The sequence below is a fragment of the Rhamphochromis longiceps genome, linkage group LG16 (assembly GCF_057381845.1).
Source record: "Rhamphochromis longiceps isolate RC_006_pf linkage group LG16, R_longiceps_female_GT1.1, whole genome shotgun sequence".
NCBI classification, from domain to species: domain Eukaryota; kingdom Metazoa; phylum Chordata; class Actinopteri; order Cichliformes; family Cichlidae; genus Rhamphochromis; species Rhamphochromis longiceps.
In genome coordinates, this window is record NC_140572.1 from 26,411,760 (window position 1) to 26,425,717 (window position 13,958).

A 13,958-nucleotide genomic window follows, 5' to 3' on the forward strand; every position below is an offset into this window, starting at 1 on the left:
TCAGTGACAGCCATGTGAATCCTTCATGATGTGTGGGAATTAGTAACGTGAAAGCTTGAACTCTGTTTTTAACAGCAGTGTGCATAACTGGATTGGACAGAATGTAAACACGAGGAGCACAATTGATCGGAAGGGTCGATGGAAGTCACGTGCATTCACATTCTATCTATCTATCTATCTATCTATCTATCTATCTATCTATCTATCTATCTATCTATCTATCTATCTATCTATCTATCTATCTATCTATCTATTTTCAATCAAACTCACTATCTAACAATATTTAAGCTATAAACAAAACATATAGGGGGCAGATCTCTTACTGGATTTCTACATAACCTTACTCTGCCCTGGGGTACAGTAATAGCACATGAAACATCTTCGTAATTAGTAGTTTGCCAGAGCAAAGGGAAAGTAATTATAGGCAACAACCCAGCCTATAAGTGCTCAGCCTTTATTTCCTTTGTTAAAGATGCACACGTTGTCTGTGCAACTCGCTAGTTGTGTTCTGCAAATGTCACAGCTCCAACGAGTGTTTATTAAGAGACGAAATTATTTTAAACTGATCGAAACAGAATAACTTCAAGAATAAAGACTGTAGTTATTGGCTTCATTCTCCATATATTTTAGTTGTAATTACGTGTGGTGGGGAATGTATGCACAGCTGTTAATGTGGTGCAAGAGGAGATAAACAAAAGAAGAAAAGCAGACTTTCACATGAAAAATACAAAACAAAAGAAAGCAAGAACCGTAATAGTGAAATGCTAGAGCGGGAGTTGCAGGGGATGTAAAATAGAGTGTGATTATGTTGAAGTTTGGCTGCTCTAAAATTACAGCTTATAAGGAACATTGTGGCCTTTTCCAAGCATGAAAAATTACAATGTGCATGCTAATAGAAAAGCTAAAAGCACATCCACTGTAGGTCCCTTGAGATAAAATGATGGATTTGAAGGTTGTGCAGTGTTTGAATACAGGACTACACAATCTGGAATTGCTGTGAAGGGATACTATGGGAGGGGGTGTTAAGAAGCTGCTCTGTAGTGACTGTTTGCTATGTTGCATTGAAGAGTGTACTGGTGTCAGCTCATTGAGTTTCTTGCCTTGGTGGCTGTTAAGTCTTTTAATAAGACTCTCTGATTCATTTCCATGGCTGAACTTTTGCCTTACTACAGGTGAACTTGAGGCGTGTTCTGAGAAACAAACAGCTCAAGGATTCAGCACTCGAGCTGTTTGCTGGAGTTCTGTTTTACCAATCATACATTTGCATTCAGCTCAGGATTCAACAAGTCTGGTAACAGAGCTGCTTCACCAGTGCACCTGTAGGTCTTCCAACACAGCATTACACAGTATAATAAAAATTTCAAGCAGAATAAATGCAGTTAACATTGACTCTCTGATGGCCCTCTTTTATGTGGATCTGACAGCAATTTTCAGTCAGATCCACTTTCTCTAAATGCACCAATGCTATGCACCATAGTTACAATGGTCAGTGGGTGTTATTTACACTTCAATCTGCTCTTCTTTGATGTTTGGAATAATGTCGGCTCTTGACATCAGATTTCAATCATAGTGTCATGAAAGGACCGCTTTGGTCTGTGTTTTAAATAATGGGGCAATGGCAAAGAGGCAAGAGGAAACTGGGGACTCAAAACTGTGCCATCTGCAATGGGAATCAAACACATACCTTCAATAGGTCCATTTGAATCCACTTTAATCACTGAATGATCAACCCATATTGCGCTTTCCCGATAGTTACGTAACCATAACAAAAAGCCCACCAGTCTTTAGACTTAGGACTCTGGCCAAATTGGCAGGCTGAAAAAACGAGACGTCTATCAAGAAGTGGACACTTATTTCTCCTTGTTTCATTTCTTCTTTCTTATTAGGTCGTAAAAATGAGAAAATTCACATAAAAAATTCTTTGTATAGCACAATATCTGTGATTTTTAGTTTGAATGACGCTATCACTCCAGTGCATTTCCGTTCTTGAAAGAAAAACAGTCCAGGGAAGGTAAACAAACAAAGAAATCCTCCCCATCCAGAAATGTAATCAACACTGGGGAAGATCTTAGCTAGAAATGCACTAATAAAATTTGCTGAGGGGAGGATAAGTGCCATATATGGGCTGTCATTCATACAGAAGATATAATTCATGAATTACCAGTGTTACCGTGCACTCTATGTACCCGGCTTTGACAACAGATTATGTAAGTGCAGCATGAGCCAAGAAGTCTCAAATTCAAAACTGAGCACAAAAAGTCTGCAGGGACCCCTCAGTCTGACAGCGCTAGCCTGCAACAGGCAGCCTCAGCCATTCAGCTAACAGGATGCGTACAGGGTTAAAGAGAGTTAACGAGGAAAGAGTGAAGAAGGATGCTGTCTGTCAAACTGCAGTGAAATAAGAACAAGTGATTTCAGGAAGAAAGAGATGGTGCAAACAAAGAAAGAGGCGGAGAGTTAAAAGAGCCAGGATAAGGAGTGTAAGTGCAGACGGAAGAGAAAGGTTAAAGTCAGTCCTAATCCCATTAATGCACGCCACTGCTGTGCTTCACACTGCAGTTTCCACATGCTGCTTCAAAGTAATCACCACATGTGTATTTGAGTCATTCAGCTCACCAGTGCACAGTGTGGGTACCATTTAAATGATATGAGCACTTAATGAAAAAAAATTAATGGAGACCAATGTGCCATCTGTATAATGCTGCCATTGTCAGGTTGAGAGCCTTTATTTCCAACCAGATCTGACTCAGAACATGTAAAGGCCCCCAGGCAGTGTGGCATTGTGTGTGTGTGTGTGTGTGTGTGTGTGTGTGTGTGTGTGTGTGTGTGTGTGTGTGTGTGTGTGTGTGTGTGTGTGTGTGTGTGTGTGTGTGTGTGTGTGTGTGTTGGCTGTCATGTTGGTTTGTAGCTGGAAGGGTCTTCTAATACCATCTAAGTAGACATGTCTCTGTATCTGCTACTATTTATGTGGTAGCTGCACACAGAATTTCAAAAACTGTGTATATATGTCCATGCAGATGCACATCATTCAGAACTGTATGTGTATTAGACCAGAGCTTATATTTTTTTAAAAATTCAAATCTGGTCACAGAATGTGTGAGGCCGTTGGACATTTGTCACACATGGTGTTATCAATGTAAATGGTGCCAAACAGAGTAAAGGGAGAGTAGTGCTGCAACTGAATGCAGTTATTCAGGACGGGTCTACAGAGAGACTGAAGTGTGAGGAGCCCAGCTAATAGAATCAGGGAGAGATAGAAGACAAGGCTTTCTACAGAGAAACTGTGTGCCACAGACTACAGTTGTGTGCTCACATCACCACACTAGTTTTCAGTCATGGAAATAAATTAAATGCATTTATTCACAATGTCTGTATGTATATAGTGGATATTGTCACTTGGGTTTTGTATCAGCAATGAAAAAGGGGCTTTTTGTGAATGATCACCTGGCTCTGCAGTGTTTTCTTGTAAATTGCTTTGGCACATTGTTACTGTTTCGGTTCAGTCTTGCCAATCTCGGCAGCCACTTTGCAACTGTTGGCAGCTGTTTTCAACAATTAACTTAAGATAAATGCACTGTATGCCCATCATCAATTGGCAGACTAAGACAAATCAAAACTCAAAGGAAATTGGTGTTTGGACTTTGTTAAGTAACCTATAATATGGCTGTTTATGCAAATGTCACTCAATGTCTAACTGATGTGTAAACAGGAAAAATGCTGTTTGTCAGTTGCTATAAACAGATATCTTAACTTTTAATCTTAATATGTAAGGAAGGGACAAGGATTTTGGTATCAATAGCTTTCTGGTTTCATCTCATAACCCAGTATTTTAAGACTACATTTACAATGGAAATGTCTATATTTTGCAGTTAAACACTGAGAGTCAAACGAGTTGACCTGATGGACTCTTAGAAGACTAAGAGTTTGCATAAATATATGTGAAAAGGCAATGCACTGCAAATTCTCCATTTTGTGGATTGTTAGCGTGCATTGTGATATGTAGTCATACATCAGCTCATTTGGGACATTTGGGCAAAGACAAATGAATCCGTGAGGGATTGAAGAGGAATTTTAACGCTGTGGCTTAAAGTAGGTCTTGTGTTCAGCAGGAGAGAAAGAGAGAGAGAAGGAGCAAAGTAGTTGAAAGCAGCAGTAAGACAAATGATGCTGGAAAGAGAGATGGTGAAAGACAGAGAATGAGCTGTAATCTGATGAAAGCCTCTTTACTCCCCTGTCACCTCACCTTCAGGCCACAAGCGATGACCAAGGCTTACACAGAGATCAATGCTGAGGCCGCTAGCACACAGACACACCGAGACACCAAACACATACACATGCTTCAGACATGCGCACGCACACACTTAATGATTAACTTTACAGGGACTTTCTCTTTGTCGCCAAAGGGAGGAGGTCCCCACAACAGATTTATGTGCACACAACATAAGTAATATAAATGCACGCTCACTCCTAAGATCGCTTCACTTTAAATGCTGTAAGGCTGCCTGTGGTACACGTGCAAGGTCCAAAGTAGATAGATGGTATACTGGTTGGGTAGAAACCATGATATTACATCTAAAATGAAGAACGCATTTTGTTGCCTTTGTGTTTTAGGGGTTTATAGGTCACTCAGACATTTCAATAGACTTGTAGCTCAAAGGGAGAAAGCAGGAGTGTGAGGAGAATGCTTCACAGCTCACATACAGATCACTCTAATGCATTTAAACCTCAGCAACCAAATAATCCCAGCCAACACTGTTTTTTTTTTTTTATTTCTGCGTGTACTTTAGAAAAAAAAAACAATCAAATATAAAAAAAGGGGCAAAGGAAATGAATGAGAAAAGGGGAGATCTGGGTGAAGGCGAGGAAGATAAGCAAGCAATGAAAGCTATTTAAATCCTTGTTTTTGTTACAAAAAAGTTTAATAGTAAAATGATGCAACTCAAATTGGCATTGAAATAGCCTTGAGTTTTGTTTTCGCTAGAACAGAAGTAAATAGGAAATTGTGTCATTAATTTCTTCTAGCAATAACAATGCACTGTACCTTGTTATGACTGTTCTTTTAGAACAACATTTTACTTCCTGATTTGCCATATATACTATGGTAATGAGACATTTTTAAGCTTTGTAAATTGAATTTTTTTAGCTAAGCATGTTGTCCATGATGTAGTTTAAACGTAAATGGATTGATGGATGGAAATAAATTAGACCTCTCTGAGGTCCATATATATATATATGTATATACGGAGAGAGAGAGAGCTCGATCATCGATAAATATTCAGACATTTGAGCTGCAGTGGTTGTGATTTCTGTTAAGGAGTGAAATGAAGCAACAGCTCATGAGATCAGTTTTATCCCAGGCCACTCGTGGCCACTACGGATATGCCAGAGAAAGTCTTTGAAATTGAAATTCAGGTCTCACCAACTATCATCAACAACACACCAAATGTGGTGAAAACACACAAAGTGTCTGTCCTATGATAAAAGAATAAAAATAAAAGATTAGGTCAAATAATCTAATGACTATATTCAAGCACTGAACATGTCTAAAGGTTCAAAGAACTTCACACATTCACACGCACTTTGTACATACAATTTTAAATGGGCATGCATGTATGCATGAAATGTGTCCGTGGAGTGTTTTTGACTCTTTGACTCTGATTGTGGCTGGTTTTAGCCGCTTTTAGCTGCTGAGCCAAGTGCCTTTCTCTTTTCATTTTCCCTCTATACTCCCCCATTCCTTATCTATTAACTTTGGGCAACTTTTCTAACTGTTTTCTGTCGAAAATCAGGCAGATGTTGTGCGCATTGCCGATATGCAGATAGATGCAAGTGGCAGTAATGCTGGTGGGAGATAGTGTCATCTGATGTGCGGATTATGCTGTGTTATCAGTGGTCAAGTTAGCTGTTCCTAGCAGGCTACAGCAACCCTCAAGCCATTGAGAAATGTCCTGGTGATATCAAAGAGCAGCTCAGCACTTTGTCATTACCACTGTAGGAACTAGTGCAATTGGCACATCATTGTCATACCTTATAATCACAGTGTAACGCCCAGCTCTGCATGACAAAGGTCACCAACGCACACGTACTGCCTTTTCTTTAAAGACGGCGCTGACAAAGCTGTCACATTGCTGCTAACCTCCTTATTGAAATAAAGACCACTATGCTTTCATAATGGTTGAACAGCAATAATTTTACCGTGCATGTCAGAGGTGAGCTAAATAACAGTAATTTCAGTGTCTCTTTTTTTCCACAGCACTCTTTAATGAGAGCAGGTGTTAGACTGGAGCATAATGCTAAATGTCTTTCACAAGCTAGCCAGATTCCTCGCACACATAGACACACACACAAACGCACATACACACATGCACAGTAGTAGTCTTTTTGGTGACAGATGGACTAGATGGAAACAGTCATCCTGTCACATGCACACGAACGCTGTCCCTTTCTCTTTTCACTAAAAACAGAACAGAAGTGTGACAACGCAGATAAATAGTAACCATGACGTGGCTGTTTTCCTGAATCAAAATATCTTAAATAGTGGGACAGAAATATGAGATGAAAAGAAAAGCAGACAGCTTGAAAGTCTTACCTAGGTGTGTGCAAATATACAAATATTCACCCACATTAAAACCATTGACAAGTGGAGTGAATAACACTGTTACAGTGCAGCATTCTGCTGGGAAGCTTTCTTTCATGGCATTCATGTGGATAATATTTTTGACATTTGCCACCCACCTAAACACTGTTGCATTGTGGCAATGACAGCGTCTGATCCCTCCACCAGCACGACAGCCACAATGCAAAACCTGTTCAGGAACAACTCGAGGAACTCAGCAAAGAGCCTCAAGCACTGGTCAGGCTTCCGGACTCACAGATTTCAGTCGGATCACGTAATAACCGTGATCCATGGAGGCCCCACCCAACCAACCTACAGACTCAAATTATCCAACACCCCTTTGCCAGACACAACAGGACACCCATGGAGACCCTCTGTTTATTCCCTGATGGGTCAGAGATATTGTGATTGCATGAGGAAGACACAAAGAATTAAGCAGATGGTTTTTAATCAATTTACGTCAGCCTGTAAACAAAGATTGTTATGTTTTGAGACGTAATTAATGTACCCATGGCTCTATGAGCGATAGATCAAGAAGTGTTTCCTTTGAGTTCTCCAATATGCCAGTAAAACAACTATACCAGTTTAACCTTCAATAATAATGTAAAAGTCCATCAATATTTGACCTTATCAACATCTGAAATGTTCACCATCTACTTTCTCCACTGTCCAGTGATCCTCTGTAGTATCTTGTCAACCTCACCAGGGAGCAAGCTTGATATGTCAGTAATACCTCTAGTATTGTTAGGAAGGTTTACCGTAAACTAACCAGACTAAATCTTCATCCCGCTTTATCCTACTGAACTGCAGCTCACTGAGCGTCATTCCCATTTACTGTAACACACCTGCAGGTAAACCTTCTGAAACAAAAGGTTTGACTGCACAGGCGACACGCACAACATTAACCCGTCAGTAAATCAGGGTTACGGAGGACAATTATGCATGTAAACACTCACGCAGCAATGTTTCACATTTTAAAGGCACATTAAGTTTGGTTAGCTGTGATTTTTAGCACCAGAGTCATTAGAATCAAAATCAGAATACTTTATGATTCCCAGAGGAAATTATGTGGTCCAAAGAAGTTAAAGTACCACATTAAATAATACAATATATCACAAAATAGCTGTAATATGTAAATATGCCCAACATATTATTACACAAAATAAATATGAAGTATAAAGTCGAAATTCAGGTGCCCGCCCCTCTTATCAAATCTACATTTTGCATTTGAAGATTTTTGCTGTCAAGCACAATACCAGTCGATGCACGTCTGAGCTGTAACACCAGAAAGCAACATTTTAAAAAATTTAACAGTATCATCACTTTACAGAAACAGGTTGTTCCTTTGTACTCTCGACAGCCTTTTTGCAACACACTGTCAAGAGTTTTCTAGAATTTCTTTTTTAAAGTGAATATTTTCACAGTGTGGTCTTTTTATTATGCAGAGTAATGACAGCAGTGGTTTTTTGGAGTTGAGTCAAAGATCTCAGAGGTAAATATTTTAAACCCTCGACAAATGAAACAAAAACTTGTCTGCCTGGATGTAAAAAGGGGCTGTTTTTCTAATATTAATGAGCATAATGCAAAACATATTTGCTCATTATTGTTTTGTAAATATACTTTGCATTTTGCCAGCGTGAATCCCTTATTCTCCATTCTTAACCATACATGTTGTTTGCTATATTTCCTCGGCATAGGCTGGATGTGTTGTTGGAAAGTCTAGATTTGTTTCTTTCTTCTTCTTTAAGTTATATCCACTGTTTTCCTTTTTAACACTGAAGTCTCCCATAAACACATGATAATAGGATGAATTTCACAGTTGTTCCCGCCTCCAAACATATTCTTGTTCTTGAAATTCGGTGTGTGTGTGTGTGTCTGTGTGGCCTTGCTGTTTTATGTTGCGCTCTTTCTCTGTGTAATTTCCCCCCTCCCTCTCTCTTTCTCTGTCCGGCCTTTGCAATCTCCAACCCTGAAGAGCAGCGTGTCCTCGTTCTGGTGATGCTCCGTCGCCAGCGCTCAGTTAGGGGCCTCTGAAATATTCATGCCGACGCGCATATACACACAAAACTAGAAACACACACAGACACAAACTATTTCAAACCCTTCATCTTTTTCTCCCTGTCAGTTTGCCCATATCTACAGAAGATTAGAAAATATAATTTATCTAGCAGCAGGTTTAGGGAGAAAAAGCTTTACACTTGCAAACACTCACACACTCTCATGTCAGCGGCAGAGGCTGAAACAAACTATGCAATTCCTCTGAATTTCTACACAATACGGGTTTTACAATATTTACTGTACTTATATACTTTGTTTTTGTTTTTGACGTGATAATGTACAGGTGTGAAATATTTTTGCTTGAGATTTTTTATATAAAATGTGTCTTTTAAAGCGTGTATATTGTTTCTGCATCAAAGATCTTGAGAACAGAAAAGTCAACACACTCACAGAAGTGAAGTCACACCTCACTGTAAAAAGCTTGCACAGTTTTGGGGCCAGAGATACAAGCTGGCATGTAGCAGAACAAATCATAAAACACTTATTACAGTGCCAGCAGTGTTCAGATTTGATCTGTGACCTTAGACTATCATCTCATTTGGAGGAAAGAGGAACAGTAGCAGAACTCCAGCAGGGAGCACATCAACAAGCAGAAAGGTTATTACGCTGCCAGCGGTTTTGATATGTGTCCTAACATTATTGGCCTGTTATTTTCAGTCTGACAGAGGAATGCAAGCAAGGATATAGTGGAGCAAATCATCATGTGTATTGTGTCAAGGGGTTCTCTGGTTTGATTTAGGGCTCCTTTTTTAAACAGAAGCTTTCTTTTAAGGTTAACAGCTAAACATTTAGATTGAGCTGGCTCTTATGTTTAACTGTCGTGCAATGTGAGTAACTTAGGTCACCAAAAAGAAACAGATTTTTTTTAGACTGAACAAACATTTGTTTCTCCATGTTGTAATAAGAAAACCTGCGCATTAAAGTGTTGTGCAAAAAGTAATTATATTTTGCTACTAGGGAGAAACTTTCTTGTCATTTTAAAGTTGTCTTGAGCAACAGTTCCCCAGGCTTTCTGTCAAAAGCCTCTCAAAGTTTTTCTTTGTACATTGCTTTTTCACTAATTCTCAGTCAATTCGTGGACTTTTTTTATATACCTCTGAGCACTGACCTTAGAAATCATTCAAGCAATAAAAAACGCACCTCAGTAAAGGGATGAACCTGTGTTTTGTCTACACAGAAAACTTAGCAAAGAATCTATTTTAAATTGTACCTTTAGACACCTTGTTACTAGCCGCCTGTTACCAAACCATAATTTGTTCCCATTTATTTTATTGAATGCCAAAGATAACACGATTTGACAGGCAGAAAATAGCATTTGTGCACCAACAAGATGATTCTGAAAGAGCTGTTAGCTGAAAACTTGGCAAAGCTTGGCACAGTGTGCAGTGTGTCCTCAGAGAAGAAGTGGAAGGCCAACAAACTGTCTACATCAGATGTATCTAAAAGACATGGCGTTAAGAAAGAGGAAAATTTCAGCAAATACTTGACACATGACCCAAAGCTTCATCAGAAATGGCCTCAGTAGAAGGGCGACTGTTAAGAAGTCATTCGTATGGAAGGGAAACAGTGAGAGAAAATGCAAAAGTATGCCAAATTACACAAGATCCGCCGCCATAATGTGCTTGAATGAGCACATGTGAGGTACACTGAAGTAAAAAATGAACTCACTTAATGAACTCGGATAAAATCGAAGTCACAGATCCTGTGTCTAAAAAGGTTTGTTTGGCTTCTCTCTAGACTTTACATGCAAAACCTCTCTGTGCAGTATTATGATCTGTCTGATCTATAGCCTCATTTTTTTTTTGTTTTTCTCCATTATCCTAAAAAAATTAACACAATTCTAAGTGATACATAACATCTGCCACATGTGTCAGCTTTATTGCTGATGTATTAGGGCAACAACAACAGTTGCCTCGAGGAGCTTTATATTGTAAGGTAAAGACCCTACAATGATACAGAGAAACCCCATACTATTCTCTGTAGTAAACAAAAGCACTGGACAAACTCAGTTACATTGGCCTGAGGCTCAGGGTGAAAAGCTGAAGTCATAAGAATTTGTCCCATGGGTACACTGAATATCCAAGTAGTATTTTATATCCATTCATAATTATGGTTGTTGAAGTAGTTCCTGTGAACAGAGTGATCAATAGACAGGATATTACATCACCTCTCGATCTATGTCAGTACCAGAGGTAAACATGTTCTCATATGGAGCTTCAAGGAAATGGCTGTTGAGGCCATAATACACTCCTGTTGATCTAGCATTCGGTTCAGAGGATGTCCTACTATGTTGGTGAATTCTAAAGAGGAGCTGAATAGGGTCAAAGGTCGGGACTTTCTGTTGCCAGGAGCCTCAAAGAAACCATCACTGATTGGCTCTTAAAATGCACATTCCCTTGGAGACGAGCTCCCTGTCCCATTTGCGGGGTCCTTGTACCGCTGCTGGTTGTTATAGCAACAGACAGGACGTGACATTGTTGCATAATATGCTGTTTTTACTCTTCCCCGTTCTGACCTTATTGGTGGGCTATTTTCTAATCAACTATTTCTCTGCTGGTGCAGGGCAACAGGTCACCACTGACTGTTAATGGACTTAGTCATCACCCAGTGAAACAGACCTGAGGATGAAACTGGATGATTGCTGGATGATTGCTGTTGTGTTAATGGAAGATTTATGTAATTTACCAGCCTGATATGACATTAAACATTAGAACAGTGCTTTGGATAAAAGGATGGTACTCAAACCCTACCATTTTCCTTCTGTGTGAGCTTAAATAATGTAAATAATCATTAGATGGAGACATTTTAGAACTCATTGGAATCCGACTAGTTGTGCGACAGTATCTCCCTGATGTCTCCTTGTGACTGTGGGGGTGTCAACAGTCCAGGCTTAGCATGCTTGTTAGCAACCAATGTGTATCTAAGCAACGCACCATGTCATCCAAGAATTTATGTGTCTTTGAGCAGCAAAGTACTTCATTTTTGTCTCCATCTGTAATATTGGATGCGTGCAAGGAGAAGAATTGAATTCCACACAGACCTGACAAACTAATCAGTTTTACTTTATCAGATTTTTGGCAAATGTGATAAAGAGCAAACAATCACCAAATGCACAAAAACAACAACGTTTTATGTAGTTCGAATTGTAGACAGGGTTCTGATTCAGAATAAGAAGTAAAGGACAGCTTTAGATTTCACTATGTTCTTATTCTTTTTGGCATTGCGGTAGAGTCCATTGTCATGAATACTCAGTTGGGTCTTCCTCCTGACTCAGAGAGCCTGTGGTGTAACTAAGCTGCAGCATTCACAATCTGTTTCACCACTGGAGTGGAGGCAATTATGAAGTGGAAGTCTTCCATTTGCTTCTCAGTTGTTGTTTTTTTTTTGGGTTTTTTTTTACCAACTCTGCACAGAATGTAAAACAGTACAGTTTTTCTTTTGGTTTGAAACTGAAGCTCAGGATGTCAAGATTTTTTTAACGATTTGTTAGAAAGGAATAGGGTAAATATTTCTCCTTTAGAATGAAATGTCAAGATTAAGCTTTCCTAAACATTTCCTGTTTTGAATAATTTATAGGCTTGTGCAGCATTGGCAGTATTATACCCTTGCTTAATTCTTTCAAGTTTGCAATACTGAGCATGCATGTTATTACATTTTTACTTTTTTTTTACTTCAAATCTTGGAATGTGGCCAACCAGATAACTTTCTAGAAACTTTTCCTTAACTTTATGAACCTCACCACCCTTTAGTTACTAAGTTTTACATTAAGATTCCATTACAGTGCCAGTGTGTATATATGTATGAGCTTTACTGCTGATTTTTTCCTTTTCACTTGGCCCACCCCTTTCCTCCTTCCATCATAGTTATGCAGTCGCTTATTGAACAAGAACGTTGCTTTTTTCACTGCTGATGGTGTGTTCTTATTCTTGTTCTGTTCAATAAGACTACATGTCAGACTGACATCTGCTTACCACTGAATTCTTCCTGCTCTAGCGAGCCACAAGATGAAGGGCTAATATGCTCTTTATCTTATTTTCCCTGCAGGTGGTGAGACTTAATATTTACAAGTAACATTTAATCCAGATTGAAATTTTATTCCATTTTCATTTCTTGTGATGTCTTTTTTCTGTGTCACACTTCTTTCCTACAATACATAATGTCATAGCGTAAAACGTCGAAAAGCAGGCCGACTGTGCACTCCAGACGTGTTAAGATGCTAAACATCACCTTGTGCGTGCATGTAGTTGAGTCTGCTTGCCACAGTGCATCATCATCACCCGCTAATTCATTACTAAAGAGCACGGGCTTACTTTTCTGTGTAATCAGGCGTAATATGAATGTGTATCTGCCCAGGTTACATTTGCATACATGTGTGCATTCTTTTAAATATAAAGTCAGGAGAGGCAGAGCGTGTGCAAGTATGTCTTCCATGCTTGGATATGACAGGAGAGTTGAACTGAAGGATAACGCCTTAAAAAGGTGAAGGAACCAGAGTAACAGAACTTAAAATTTAGCATGCATCCCTAGGAGACTATAAAGAGAGCAGACTCCATTACACTGATGTGCACTGGTAGCAGAACTACTGAACTATACTGTACCTAGGACAATATAACACACAGTAAAATAATTTAAGTCTCCTCAGTTCCACCAGTACAGAGAATGTAGAACAAATAGTTCCCATTTGTACAGGATTTACATTTTAATGTATGACCGTGTATCGTTTTTAAGTCTTTTAGTAAGTCTGGGACTTCATTTGACAAAAAGCTTAAGATTTGCAGATTCTGACCAAGATGACATGAATTCACATATGGTCAGTGGACACAGCTGAAAAGCAATAATCTGTGTGAAGAACAGCTTTAGAAAGTGCCTGAATTGCTTTAGAAAGTGTTTGAACAGCTTGATAAACTACTGCAGCCGTTCTTTCGTGAAATAACGACAATGCACAGTAAAATAGTCCAATAATGCTTCCTTTAAACGTATCCACAGTTGAGTGTGTCTTAGTAGGCCTTAATTTGCGTCTCAGCTGGAAATGAAACCATTGGGGTTTGGTGCCTGAATAAGTGTGGAGCTCTATGTGGGTGTTTGGCTAATAGCGCGAGTCAATGATCCATGAATCTCACGCTTTACACTGCAATTGTATGTTTCTTTTTTCCTTTCTTTTCAAAATTGATTTGAAATGGACTTTTAGAAGATGCCTCAGTGCTACTTTTTATTTCTGAAACTGGAATGTTCTGTATGCTATTATGTCAGGCCAGAGTTTGACACTGTAATTGACTGACATTCC

At 39.1% G+C, this 13,958-nt stretch overlaps 1 protein-coding gene across 2 annotated transcripts in view; it reads left to right on the top strand.

The window, feature by feature from the left end:
* The window catches only part of tmem198aa (transmembrane protein 198aa), a 42,188-nt gene that overhangs the window by 844 nt on the left and 27,386 nt on the right, over positions 1-13,958 (top strand). The window lies entirely within an intron of this gene.